This window comes from Ochotona princeps, chromosome 14 (assembly GCF_030435755.1).
Source record: "Ochotona princeps isolate mOchPri1 chromosome 14, mOchPri1.hap1, whole genome shotgun sequence".
Taxonomy (NCBI): domain Eukaryota; kingdom Metazoa; phylum Chordata; class Mammalia; order Lagomorpha; family Ochotonidae; genus Ochotona; species Ochotona princeps.
The window spans coordinates 21,742,571-21,756,143 of NC_080845.1; the positions used below are offsets into that span (position 1 = coordinate 21,742,571).

At 46.5% G+C, this 13,573-nt stretch overlaps 1 long non-coding RNA gene and 1 other non-coding gene across 2 annotated transcripts in view; both read right to left on the reverse strand.

Moving 5' to 3' along the window:
* The window catches only part of LOC131481931 (uncharacterized), a 107,821-nt gene that overhangs the window by 58,789 nt on the left and 35,459 nt on the right, over positions 1-13,573 (reverse strand). The window lies entirely within an intron of this gene.
* LOC118759969 (U2 spliceosomal RNA) lies at positions 8,711-8,901 on the reverse strand. Its single transcript, XR_009246688.1, has one exon. It is a non-coding gene; the product is annotated as a U2 spliceosomal RNA (small nuclear RNA).

Here is a 13,573-nt window from a genome sequence, read left to right on the forward strand (position 1 = left end):
GTCTCCCGTTAGGGAAATCTCTCACAGGCTCCTCTTGGCCATCCTCCTCATCTGTACTATGAGGCGTTTTTTTAGCCATATTACAGCGTCCTTTCCTGTTAGGTGGGTCTCTGAAGGATCCCCTTTCTCTTTCTTCCTTGTCCGTACTATGAAACACTTCTTTTTTAGCTACATTTTGGGGGTGTCTCCCCTTAGAGGAATTTCTTGCAGATTCCCCTTCTAAAATTATAATAATAGCTCTAATTAAAGCAGATATAATCCAAAAACTAACCTGAATATTTTCTATCCTTCCCGACCTTTTCACCATTTTTCTGAGTAAAATTCTTAAGTCCAGTTTCTAGTGTCCATTCATCTGGTGACCAAGGATTATACTCACTAACAAGCTCTAAATAAGAATGCAATTGCTACCATATCAATCAGTGGACCACCTCATCGAGCGAAACTGGCAGTGACTCATAACTGGAGAACTATTAACTCCACTTGAGCACATATCTCAGAGCATGCCCCACATCCGGGACTTGGGGTGGGCAGGAAACCAGGTGGGGCTTCTCCCTCAATATCCCCCTTTAAACAATATGGACATAATAGCATTGCCCACCTCCCTATCCCCCTGAACCTTTTTTTTTTTTCTTTTTCTTGTTTTTTCTTCAACTATAGTTAACTATGTAAAGATTGTCAACAACAATACAATAAAATGGATAAAAAAAAAAAAAAAAGAATGCAATTGCTGCCTAGTTACCTTCGCTCCACTTTTCACTAAAAAATTCTGCATAAGAGAGATAAAAGACTGTGCCCTACATTGGTTCTGGCCCATTGTCCCACTCACCACTTTCTGTGGGGGTCTCTGCTGCACTTTCTCTTCTTCTTTCAAGTCCCTGTTCAGGCGCCAGTTGTCGCTGTCCCGCAGCAATAGACTTGGTGCACGGAGCCGATAATAACACACGTGGACCCTGACTGATGGTCAAAAGCCGTAGTTTATTAGTGGCATCAAACTTTATACACTGAGGGTCATACAGGATAAGGGAGGAAGTATTGAGCTCATCAACAAAACCTTCAATGTTTTTGTTTGGAACGCTTTTGTCTTGTATATTCTACCAGGTGTTCTCATATACATACTGTCCACTCAACTGTTCTTATGCAAATGATATCCAATAAGGTATACAAAAGGTAGCCATTTGGTTATTATCCTCCAAATATTATCCAACCAACCGTAATCCTGTGCTCGCTGACCTTCTATGGTCACAATGTCCTCCTACAGATATACTTAAATGCAAGTGTATTGTAAGACAGTCAGCTTCTTTACAAAAGTGTTGAAGAACAAGTTCAGTGGTGAGTCCTATTTCTGAGGGGTGGAAATAAATCAAGCGGGTGGCAATTTGCAGCAGCCACCATTTGATATCAAATACCCCTGAGACTCAGGCCCAGCACATGTACTCAGGGTTACCACACATCGGACAGGGCCAATAGGCCAGAGCCTGCTGCCCTCAGCAAGTGCACTGACCTGATCAGTGGACTGCCTGGGACTTAGGAACGAGTCCCACCCACTTAGCTTTCCCAAGACTTCTTCACTTGATCTGAGCCAAAAGGCCGAGAAGCGATCCCCCAAGACCTCTTTGTTTGAAGTTTCTACCCAGAAATCTTATAGAATTGCTCAGAAACACAGTGACATGTTCCTTAAAAAAAAAAAAAAAAAAAAAAGTAGGAAGCAAAAGTTCTCTCTCAAGGTCAAGGCACCATTGAACCCAGAGACTTCTACCTGCGTGATGCCCCATGCAGCTGCTCTGGGAGGGACAGGACTGCTTATCAGGTCAGAGCTGGAGTGACCAGAGAGATAAGTGTGTTTGGATGGGAAGGAGAAGAATGTGTTTGTAGGCATTGCTGTGCTCTGCATTCTGATTCCCTCTGAATGTGGTCGCGGCTGCCAAAGTCACCTGGGCAATCCTCCTATCATACACATCAACCAGAAATTCTCATTTCCAAAAACAAAGCAAATGAGAATGAATCGCCTAAGAGTCGAAGGCATGGCAGTAGAAAGCAGGAATCCCAGCTCAATAAGCTGGCCACCTTGACCCTGACCTCCAATCAGGTTCAGCCAATGGAAAGTTGAAGGGAGGAGAAGGGCTGGTGTGTCCATCTCCTATTGCCTGTTGACCCTTAAAGCCTGAGGCAGGGCAACTAAGTGACTCCCATTACTAGGGCCCAAAGTGCTACCCCAAATGCCAACCACTCTTGGTAAAAGCCACAGTATTGAATAGCCCTCAATCGTACATGCTGAGCCCCTGACTGCTACTACAGCATGAAGGAGCTTTCCTTCACCCCAATGTGACATGGTGCTGGTCTACACTAGGGGAGTGGCAGGGACACTGCCCTGTGACTGCACAACCCTCTACAGAAAGCAAAGCCCTGGCACAGACAGAGACCCGGTCGCAGCTCCCAAGCATCAGCAAGCAAGAAGCAGGTTAGATGCAACGAATTCCTCTGAGCTGCAGCAGCAGAGTCCCAGGGAGTATGTGGACACTGGGCCAAAAAGATGGCTGATGACCAAGAGAACCAGGGCTTGAAGCCAGATTTTCCAGATGCCAATACAGTCTGTCCTTCTCCGACAATGCAACTCCAAGTAGGCCTGGAGTGGTAGAAGCAATTCCAGCAGCCATCCATGCACACACTCATACATACCTTCCACAGGAATCAGTGATTCATTCAACAAACATTTATTTATTGAGCTCTAACTGGGTTACAGAACTCTGTTAGAAACCAACGGATGAAAAAGATTAGATAGGAGGAGAAGGGAGTGAGTCAGAAGAAATTGGTGTCAGACCAGAGTGGTAGACAGTGGGCTCTGGCCCCACAGCTCAGCAGTTCTGGCTGCCAGGCCCAATCAGTGAGAGGTGGCTCTGAGATTTCTCTGTGTTTCCACTCAGGAAGCTTACAGATGTCAGCCATTTCTGATTTTAAACAAAATAGTCAAGTTCATTTCAGATGCAACTGCCAAATGCAAATGCCTTTGGTAGGCCTCGAGTTCTTAGCTCAACACTGGGCCCTTGCTCTCACCAATCCGGAGCATAGGGCGCAGGGCCTCCTCCCCACCACTCGGCAGACCCTGCTCCTCCCTGCGATCTACACTGCCCGGCTTTTCCTGATGCCTCACTCCCCTCATCCCCTAGAAAATACCTACTCAATCTTCAACATTCAACTCAGCTTAGTGATGGTACTCTCAGTAGTAACTAGCATAATGTTCAACATTGAAAAGGCCCCTCAGAGCTTTGGCATTCGTGATTCACTGGATTAAGTCAAAATAAGAATAAAATACACAAGGCTGCTGTGAGTATGTATACATGTATAGCCTATGTCCAAACAAGGTTTTGGGGACTAGGAAACTGAACATGGTTAAAGAGTGGATGGATGGGGAAAAAAAGGAAAATGTGGAAACAATGGTCTTACCACTTTCCTTTAGCCCTTGACCCTTTGTGCCCTAATCAACTATGTAAAGATGATCAAAATTAAAAAAAATAATTTCAAAAAGAGTGGATGGATGGATGGATGGAGGGACGGCTAGGTGGCAGTAGACGAGTGGGGATGAGTGGCTTCACGAGTGGATGGTTGGATCTGAGGACTGAGTCTCAAGTTGGTGTGAAAGGGCAAGAATTTAGCTGGTGACATTTGGGCTGCACAGGAGGAATCTCACTAGCAAATACAAGGTCTACTTGTGCACAAGTATCTTAGTCTGCTTTGCACTTCCATAACAGAACATCATAGACTGCAAAATTGAAAATGAAGTCAAATGTCTTGGTTCCCAGTGCTGGAAGATGGGAAATCCAAAATCAAGGAGCCAAAGCCTAGGAAGGGCCTTTTTGCTGCGTCATTCCCTTGCAGAGAAGCCAAGAAAGGGTGAGAGAGAGAAACCACAGAACAAATCACTTCTGAAGCAATCCACTCCCTCAGTAACAACATTAACTTATTAATGGATCAAGTCCTTTCATTAGGCCCCACCTCCCAACACTGCTGCATTGGAGAGTAAGTTCCCGGTGTGAACATTGGGGAACACATTCAAACCATAGCAAAGGTAACTCCTTGCATGAATCCCTCAGTCAATTGCAGCCAACGGTTGCAGGTGCATCCCCGAGGCTAATGCCAACCCCCGAGTGTCTGTGCTTGACCCAAAGAACTGAACTTGACAGAAGTACTTTGGAATTTGGTCAAGACAGAACTTTTAGTTATATGCAGCTGACAAAAATACTTCTGCTTGTGATTCTTGTGACAAGAAATAGATGAGGAAAGCAAGAATAAAGAGGAAACTTCTCTTTTCTAATCCAGATTTCTGCTAACGTGTAGTCTGACAGGCGGCAGATGATAAATGGCTCCAGTACTTGGTTCCTTGCCATCCATGTGGGAGACATGGACAGTGTTTCAGGCTGCTGGCTTCAGCCTGAGCTGGCCCAATCTCAACTGTTCCGGGCATGTGGGGGAGTGAACCAGTAGATGGAAGGCATCTGTCTGGCAGTGTCTCTCTCTCTCTCTCCTCCCCCCTCCCCACCTCTCTCTCTCTCTCTGTCTGTCTTCCATTCACATAGAATGAAAATACATTTTTTTAAAAATAGAAGATTCCTGGGCCTGATACGGTAACCTAGTGGCTAAAGTCCTCGTCTTACACGTCCTGGGATTCCATATGGGCAGCAGTTCTAATCCCAGCTGTTCTACATCACATCCAGCTCCATGCTTGTGGCCTGGGAAAGCAGTCAAGGATGGCCCAAAGCCTTGGGTCACTGCACCCACGTGGGAGACCCAAAAGAGGCTCCTGGCTTCAGATAGGCTCAGCTCTGGTTGTTGCAGCCACTTGGGAAGTGAATCAGTGGACAGAAAATCTTTCTGTCTCTCCTTCTCTATATATATCTGCCTTTCCAATAAAAATAAATTAATCTTTTACATATATATCTGTTTCTTGTGATGGGGAAAAGATTGGCATCCATAAAGGTGAGCAACATAGACGAGTGTTTAATATGTTGTGATTGTTAAAAGTATTAGCGGATATAACCTGGATATTGGAGCACTGTAGGGCACTATTGGATATCACCCCCAACCCCGGCCCTTCATCAGACACAAATGGTATCTTGAGAACAACCTTGTTTTGTGTTTTTTCTTTTCCAGACTTACACAAAAAAGCACTGGATTCCATTTTCCAGCTGACATGTCAGTGTCGGATTGTCCTCTCTTCCCAGTAGCTTCTGAGCCAGCAGTAAGCACCCATGTTCCCCGGAACTTGGCCTTAAGCCCTTTCATCTGAAATTTCATGCCCTCCCAAAGCCATCCTCTACTAACTCCTCCTGCCTCGTTGGTAGTTCACTGCTGAGAACTAAACGTTTATATCCAATCACACAGTGCTGGTCCCTGTGCCCCACAAACTCAACATGTGAACAAAAACAAATGTATCATGTCCCCAAATCATTGTTCTCCATATGACGCCTCTCTAAAAGAATTAGACCACCAACAATTTCTTTGTTCAACCCCTAAATGACTGTGTCATCTTTCAATTCATTAGTTCTGCCATTCCCCATAACTTCATGGTAGCTTCTCCCTCCTCAGTCCTTCTGCCCCAATCATGCTTTAATTGCCTTATCCACACATTTGCGTCCCTCCACATAGCCTCGCAGACCTCAGTCTGTCTTCATCTACTGTGTGTCCTAATTATTCTAAATATAACTCTTGGGGCCCAGGGTGATGGCTCAATGAACTAGTCCTCCTCCTCTGAAAGAACCAGCATCCCATAGGTTGCCAGTTCATATCATGGCTGTTTCACTTTCCATCCAGCTCCCTGCTTATGGCCTGGGAAAACAGGATGAAGATAATCCAAAACCTTGGGACCCTGCACCCATATGGGAGACCTAGAAGAAGCTGCTGGCTCCTGGCTTTGGATTGGGTTCAGTTCCAATCATTGTGACCATTTTGGGTGTGAACCAGCAGATAGAAGATATTTCTGTCTCTCCTTCTCTCTGTAAATCTTCTTTTCCAACAAAAATAAATAAACCTTCAAAAAATAAAGAAAAGAAATAATTCATAGACAAGCGTTTGGCACAGTAGGTAGGGCTCCAATTGGAATCCCCACATCTCATATTGCAACACTTGTGTTTAGTGTTCAAGTCCTGTCTTTGCTTCTGAGTCTAGCTTCTTGCTGATGGTTACACTGGAAGTAATCAAGTGGTAGCTCTAGAATTTGGTTCTTACTAGCCATGTGGGAGACCAGATTGGGTTCTGTTCTTGATTTCAGCAGGGCCCAGCTGCAGCAGGCATCTGTCTGTCTATCTTGCCATTTGTCTCTCTCTCTCTCTCTATCCCTCTCTCTTTTCTCTGCCTTTCAAATATAGAAACTTAAAATGCTAGAAGAAAAATGTTAAAAACAAACAAACAAAAAAACATAAGTGCAATTCTAGCCATAGCACCCCTAAAATTATTTCTAGTGGCTTCCAAAAAGACAATGTCCAAATCCTTCATCTGCTGTTCAGGACTAAATTTTTCTGGATGCAAAGGTCCTAAGCTCTTAAAGAGCCTTGGAAAGACCTTGGACCAGGCAAGGATGCTGGGCCTCCTGGGAAGCAGGGGCTGGAGTAGATGAAGGCGTGTCCTACCTCCTATCAACACTGCAGTCCCGAGGGTCAGTCACCAGTCCGTAGAAGGGAGGCTGCAGCGACCACAGAAACCTTGGAAGAACTGATCAGCTTCCGGCTCATTCCCCACCACCCTAATCTCTCTGCTCACATCACGTGTGCTCTGTGTTGCTCCCTGTTTGTACCACACTCTTGCATAGTGTGCCCACTGGTGCATTTTCTTTCTTCTCCTTGGAATGCCCTAGCCCTTGTCCACTGCAGAAACACATACTCACTCCTCAAGACTAGACTATGTCCCTTCCTTTGAGATGTCCTTTCCCTCAGGACCCTGAAAACACGCGCTAACACCCTGCACTACGGCATTCTCTTACTCACTTAGCTCCCTGCTCTCCAACTAGACAGGGCTTACTCATCTTTGAATCCCTCGCCACAACCACTCCCTAGCCTGGCCCAGCCCATCGTAGATGCTAGACGTTCAGTAATACTCGTAGAATGATATTTTTGGACAAAGAAAGAATTATTTCAACACAGAAAACCACTGTTGATCAAAGCAGAGCACTCCCAGGTAATAGTTGCCACCATCTTTTGACATAGTTGCCAAAGAACAGGTGTTCATCATGGGAATTAAGGCAGACACATCCCGCATTGCAGTGTTTGGGCTCAATTCTCAGCTGTGGCTCCTGAATTTAGCTTTTCAATTCGTGAAGACCCTGGGAAGAAGTGGTAACATCTCAAATAATTGAATTCCTGCCACCCACAAGGGAAGTCGTGGGCTCCCAACTTCTTTGGCCTGGTCCAGCCACAGTGGTTGTAGGTATTTGAGACATGAAATACCTGCTTGCTGTCTCTCACAAATCTTTTGAAAAATAAGAACAAATCCAATTCTGGCCACAAAGGACCTCACCTCAAAATGGATGTGACTTCCTCCCCCTGCTCTCACAAACGTCACATCTGATCAGTGTCCCTGTATCCCGCCTCGCCGATGTTGCTGGATGTTTTTCAGGACAGATGTATGTATTAGTTGTGAAGTATCTGGCATGATGCCTGGGAACCAGTGGATAACATCAATAGTTTTCAGAACTGAATAAATGAGATTCTTCCCTGAATTCTTGCAAGTTTAGAGGATCCACAGTCACCACTTAGAAGAATCAAATTTCCATCAGGGACAGCTTAGTTCACACAGGACTTCACCCTGCATAACCTGCTCTGATCCCAGGAGCTGCCCTGAGAACTAGGAACTCTCACGAGCATTGCTGGAGGAGGAAACTGAAGCTCAATGAACAAAGTAAAGGCCTAAAGTCACACCATCAGAACCGGTGAAACTAGGGGCCAGTGCTGTGGTGCAGCACATTAAACCACTGCCTGCAACGCCAGCAACCCACATGGGTACCACTTGGAGTCCCGGCTGCTGCACTTCCTTTTGAGCTCCTGATTAATGTCCCAGGGAAAGCAGCAAAGAATGGAACAACCAATCAGACACCTGCACTCATCATGGGCGAAATGCCAGGCTCTTGTCTTTGCCCTTGGCCCAGTCCCAGCCATTATAGCCATTTGGGAACTGAACTAACAAGTGGAATATCTCCCTCTCTATGTCTCTCCCTGTCTTTCTCTCTGTAATCCTGTCTTTCAAGTAAATAAATAAGTCTTTCAAAATATAAAGAAGTGGTAAGATGGGGATCCTGGCCTGCAGACCCCTGCCTCTCCACTGTCCTGCCAGCCCCTGGGTGTGCACATGCAAATCTCCATTATGTAGTATTCTTTACCTGTTGCCATGCACACCCTAAGGCCACTCTAACTGGGTGATTGCTTTGGCTACAATACCCTCATGTTTCCACGGGTACTCCTTTAGAAACAAATACCTTAGATTTGAATTTTATTTGCTTTTTAAATTTTATTTTCGGGCCTGGCGAAGTGGCCTAGCGGCTAAAGTCCTCGCCTTGAACGCCCCAGGATCCCCATATGGGCGCCGGTTCTAATCCTGGCAGCTCCACTTCCCATCCAGCTCCCTGGTTGTGGCCTGGGAAAGCAGTCGAGGACGGCCCGATGCATTGGGACCCTGCACCCGTGTGGGAGACCCAGAAGAGGTTCCTGGTTCCCGGCTTCGGATCGGCACAGCACCGGCCGTTGCGGCTCACTTGGGGAGTGAGTCATCGGACGGAAGATCTTCCTCTCTGTCTCTCCTCCTCTGTGTATATCTGACTTTGTAATAAAACAAATAAATCTTTAAAAAACATAAAATAAATTTTATTTTCATTTTATTTTGATATTTCACTTGATCTTAGCCAAAAGGCCAAGAAGCAATTATTTTCATTTTATTTAAAAGGCACACAGAGAGAAGCCTTCAATCTTCTAGTTTATACCACAAAGTCTACCACAACCAGGAATTAGCTAAGCCAAATCGGGAAGCCCAGAACTCAAACTGGTTCTGCCATATGGATGGCAGAGAGCCAACTACCTGATGGATATGACTTGCAGGAAGCTGGAGCAGAAGTCAGAGTCAGGATTTGAACTTAAGCACTCCAGCATGGGATGCATTGTCCCAAACAGCAATGTAATCTCTACCCCAAACAATCAGCCTCTAGCTGCTATTTTCAGTTGGCTACTCTCAAAAGAGCTGTGTTGGACTCTAAGTTTACCTTGTTATAAGCCAGGACCATCAGAGCATCCGCTGTCCTACCCAATCCAAAGCTAGCCCTGGCTTGGGAGAGGACTAACTCCACCTGCTTCGAGAAGACAGTTTCCAGCCCTGAAACACTCCTCCCCACACATCCCCAGGCATGAGAATTCCCGGTCCCAAGCTGCACTGGGTGTCATGGTGGCTCCGTCTCGAGGGTGGCTTTCCTTTTTGAGATGGAGGCAGGAGTTGGCTGACTCCTGCTTATGACCACATTGCGGAGAGCAGAGAGAGTGCGTTCCCTGGGCAAGGCTATGCTCACAGATGGAGTGGGAAGAGGGAGACAAGCTGGGCCTGAGATGGCTGAGAAAGCCTTGGCCTCTGCCCCTGCTGAGTGTGGCCCCTGCCCTTCATTTCCTCCAGCAGCAGTTTCAAACCTCATCACCCCCTTAAGCCAGAGCTGAACCCCTTCTCTTAAAAAGGTTCATTGGCCCTCAGCAAGGAAGCTGTCTGACCCTACCTTCTTGGTCCTGCCTGCCAAGCTTCCTGCCCTGCCTTCCAGGCTGAGGCCCTGGTCCCCACTGTGCCCATCATCTTGGCTGTTGCAGTGTCTTCCAACAACAACTCTCCTCCAGCTCTTCATGTAGATACTCACACATCCTCTCATCTCCCTGCTAATACTAAATGATCCCTTCACCCCAGATCCCCTTTGACCGTGATCTTGGCTCTCCCTGCAGTCGTTTCACTTGCTCCCTCTCTTCTACACAGCCCACAAGCTGGCATTGGGCCCATTCTGCTATGCAAATTACTTTTAACTAAGGTTACTGTTATCTTTCATTGGACAGTCCCAGTTGTTAGAGTCTGAACACCCACCCTCTCTCCTGATTATAGCCTATGCTCATGGTTCCAAGACAACCCAGCCTAAGCAGAGTCCTGGTGCCTTGGACTTGACCAGCCAATTTTCTCCCTATAGACAGATTTGCTGATTGGAAGATTCATCACAGTATTGGTGGATGTGGGATCTGGTAAGGCTACCTGAGTCTTTAGCAGGTTTTGAGGTAGTCTATCCCAGAAATTCCATCTCCACGTTTTAAAAAAATATTTATTTTGATTCCAGTTGAATGACAAAGTTTCAGAGACAAAAGGAGGCAGAGAGAGAGATTCCATTTGCTGATTCACTCCCCAAATAGCCACAGCTGCTGGAGTCAAACAGTTCGGAAGCCAGGAGACAGGAGCTTCTTCTGGATCTCCCACCTGGGCCCAAGTCAGGAGAGCTTGAGCCAAGCCTCACTGCTTTCCAGGCCAAAAGGCAGGGAGCTGAATCTGAAATGGGCAGCCAGGACTCTAAGGGGTACCCAGCTGGAACGCAAGCACTGCAGGTGGAGACTTATCTGTTAACCCACAAGCACTGGGTAACCCACACACGTTTAACAGACTCAAGTTCAGTGCCAAACCCCTATCAGCCTCAGCAGTCCCCAGCTTTCCAAGGTTCTAGGAAGGTCCATGTTCTTAGTAGGCAGACTCTCTTTCTTTAGAAAAGCTAAAATTCCAGCAGCCTTCACTCCATGGCTTTTTGGTTTTTGCGTATCTCTGGCCCCTTCCTAGGTGTATTGGGTTATAGTTAACATTTTAGAGGACAACCTCATTTAAAAGTGGCCAAGACAGGCTGCTGCCCCGGGATCACAGGAGATCATATGAGTGGCATGAAATCATTCACCTGTTCATTCTCTGTCTGTAGCCCTCACCTGCTCCAGCCCCGAACCCCCCTCCTAAGCTCACTGGAGTCAGGGAGAGCTAAGGCTCCCCCTCCCAGGGCTATAAATGTATCTTATTCAAGTATCGATCATACTGGGCATTCTATGAGGGCCATTTTGGGCTTATTTTCACATTTATTTTCATGTCAAAACAGTTTTAAAAAGCAATCTACAACTGCCTGATACCTAAACAAACACCCAGACCCAGTATGTCAATAACCTGGTAAATGTTTGACTCCCTGGTTTGCAGCTCCCATTCGCCAGATGCTCAGAGGGTGCCTGGAGGACTGGTCTCCCAGGGGGATTGCCCAGAGAGGGAGCAGCGCAGTGAATAAACAAGGCTAGGTGTGCTGAATGTTCAAGCTCTACTTAGCACGGTGCCTGGCAGAGTGGACTACACATGGATTCATAATGGACAGAATTGGACAGTGCCCTCGCTGGCATCTCTGCCACACTCTGTGTTCTCTGAACTCAGTTTCCTCACCTGTGCAATGGATACCAATTTCAGGACTGTCTGTGTCTGCTGTCTCAAGACAGCAGTCCTGAAAAGCTTTTTGTGTGAAGGGAGTAGTGTGAGACTCTTGCGAGCTCCGCTGCCACTGCTGAAATGGTGAGTGGAGTTGTTTGTGGCCAGAATTCTTGACATTTTATGCTAGCAAGAAAAATTGCACCTGCCAATCAAATAGTCCCCCCTTTGCCTTGAGCCGGCTGGCTCACTGTGGACCCTGCACGGCTGCATCACTTGTTAGCATTCTTTGGAAGATAGTGGTGGAGGAACCAGCAAACAGCTTCCAAAAGTGGAACCAGAGGAAGTGTTTGAAACATGCAATAGCATAGATGCTTTATGCAGGAACAAAGTAAGAACAGCAACATCCAACGATGGAGGTGGAAAAAGAAAAAGAATTTAGTATTTATCATTACTATGAGCTTCTGTTCATGAAACCTTCATCCTCACCTGCCCAGCATGGCAGTGGAAGACCCCTGCTGTTGCATGACCTTGGCCTTGCTAACTTCAGCTCACTGCCCTTCTTGCTCAGCTGTGTGCTTGTCGGGGTCAGCATCAAGTGAGGTCACACAGTTGAAAGACTTAGGTAACTTTACAAAACAGTACACATGTGACTGTCCAGCATTAGAATAAGTGTGTGAGATAAATATGAAGGAAAACCCATGGGTAGTCCATTCCTAGGCTCTTCCAGGCAAAAGCAGAAGTTTCTGTTGGGAGGGGGAGGGGTGGACGTCTAGGGTTGATGAGACTTCCAGTAATCGAAAGAGCCTCAAGGCATGAGGCTAAACCAGACTCCAGCTTTGGGATTTTGCACAACAGCTTTGAGATTTTAAGTTTTGAGTCCCACATGCATCATTAGTGGTGATAATTTGCATGATTTCAGGCCATTTATTTAATCTTTCTGAGCCTCTGGTTTTTCTTGTGTAAAATGAGAACAATAATAGCACCTACCTCACAGGGTTGTTATGTTGATTATTCTAGATAATGCTCCTAAGACAATTTGCACAATGCCTGGCTGGTGCGGGGTTGACAATGGCTGTTGTTAGGAGGTAAGTGGGCTGGAGAAAGGGAACAGGAAGGGAGTACATGTCATCACTGGGAAATGATTTCCATCCTACCCCATGCCCTAGGTCATTCTCACCTAACGAAATATATAGAAATGACACACATAGACAAAGATTGGACCATCCTATAAAGAAAGAGCAGTGTTCTGCTAGTTCTTTCATCTCCTTGCCATCATGATGCCCCTGGCCGGAAGAATATCACTTTGTTTTATTTTTGGTCTAAAAAGAAAAAAAAAAAAACAAGCAGTATGTAGCAGTTGTCTCTGAAGAAGCCTCCAAGAGCAGAGGGGTAGCCAGAACCCTGAAGCTGGCAGCAAGAAAAGTCAGCAAGATGTGAGAGGAATAGATGCCACTAATAGTGAGATAAAGCCTGCGTCTTCCATAGCCTAGCAGCCGAAGTCCTTGCCTTGTATTCACCGGATCCCATGTGGGTGCCGGTTCTAATCCCGGCAGCTCCACTTCCCATCCAACTCCCTGCCTGTGGCCTGGAAAAGCAGTCGAGGATGGCCCAAAGCCTTGGGACCCTGCACCTGCGTAGGAGACCTGGAGGAGGCTCCTGGCTCCTGGCTCCGGATCAGCGCAGCTCTAGCCATTGTGGCCACTTGGGGAGTGAGCCAGCAGATGGAGGATCTTTCTCTCTGTCTCTCCTTCTCTCTGTCAATCTTTCCAATCAAAAGAAATAAATCTAAATAAATAAATAAATCTAAATAAATAAATAAACCAAAAAGCGCTCCCCACTGGAGCCTGAACACACCTCCAAGAATCCCGATAGTAGCAGAGCCTCGGCTCTCCCCGCCTCCTCCCAGCCACCTCTCCTTTGGCCTCACCAGCCAGCTCTCCTCAAGCTTCTCTCCCCCGAGGCAAAGTGAGGCCCAGCCAGCTTTTCCTCCAAGATCCTGCTCCGGGCAGTCTCCTCCCAGTCATAGTTCTCATTCTATCTCATTATCTTTCTTCTTGCCTCTTCTTCCTAGAACTCACACATTATCTCCTTCATTTACATGTTCTCTGTGCCTTTCTCTAGAAGATAACCCCACCAG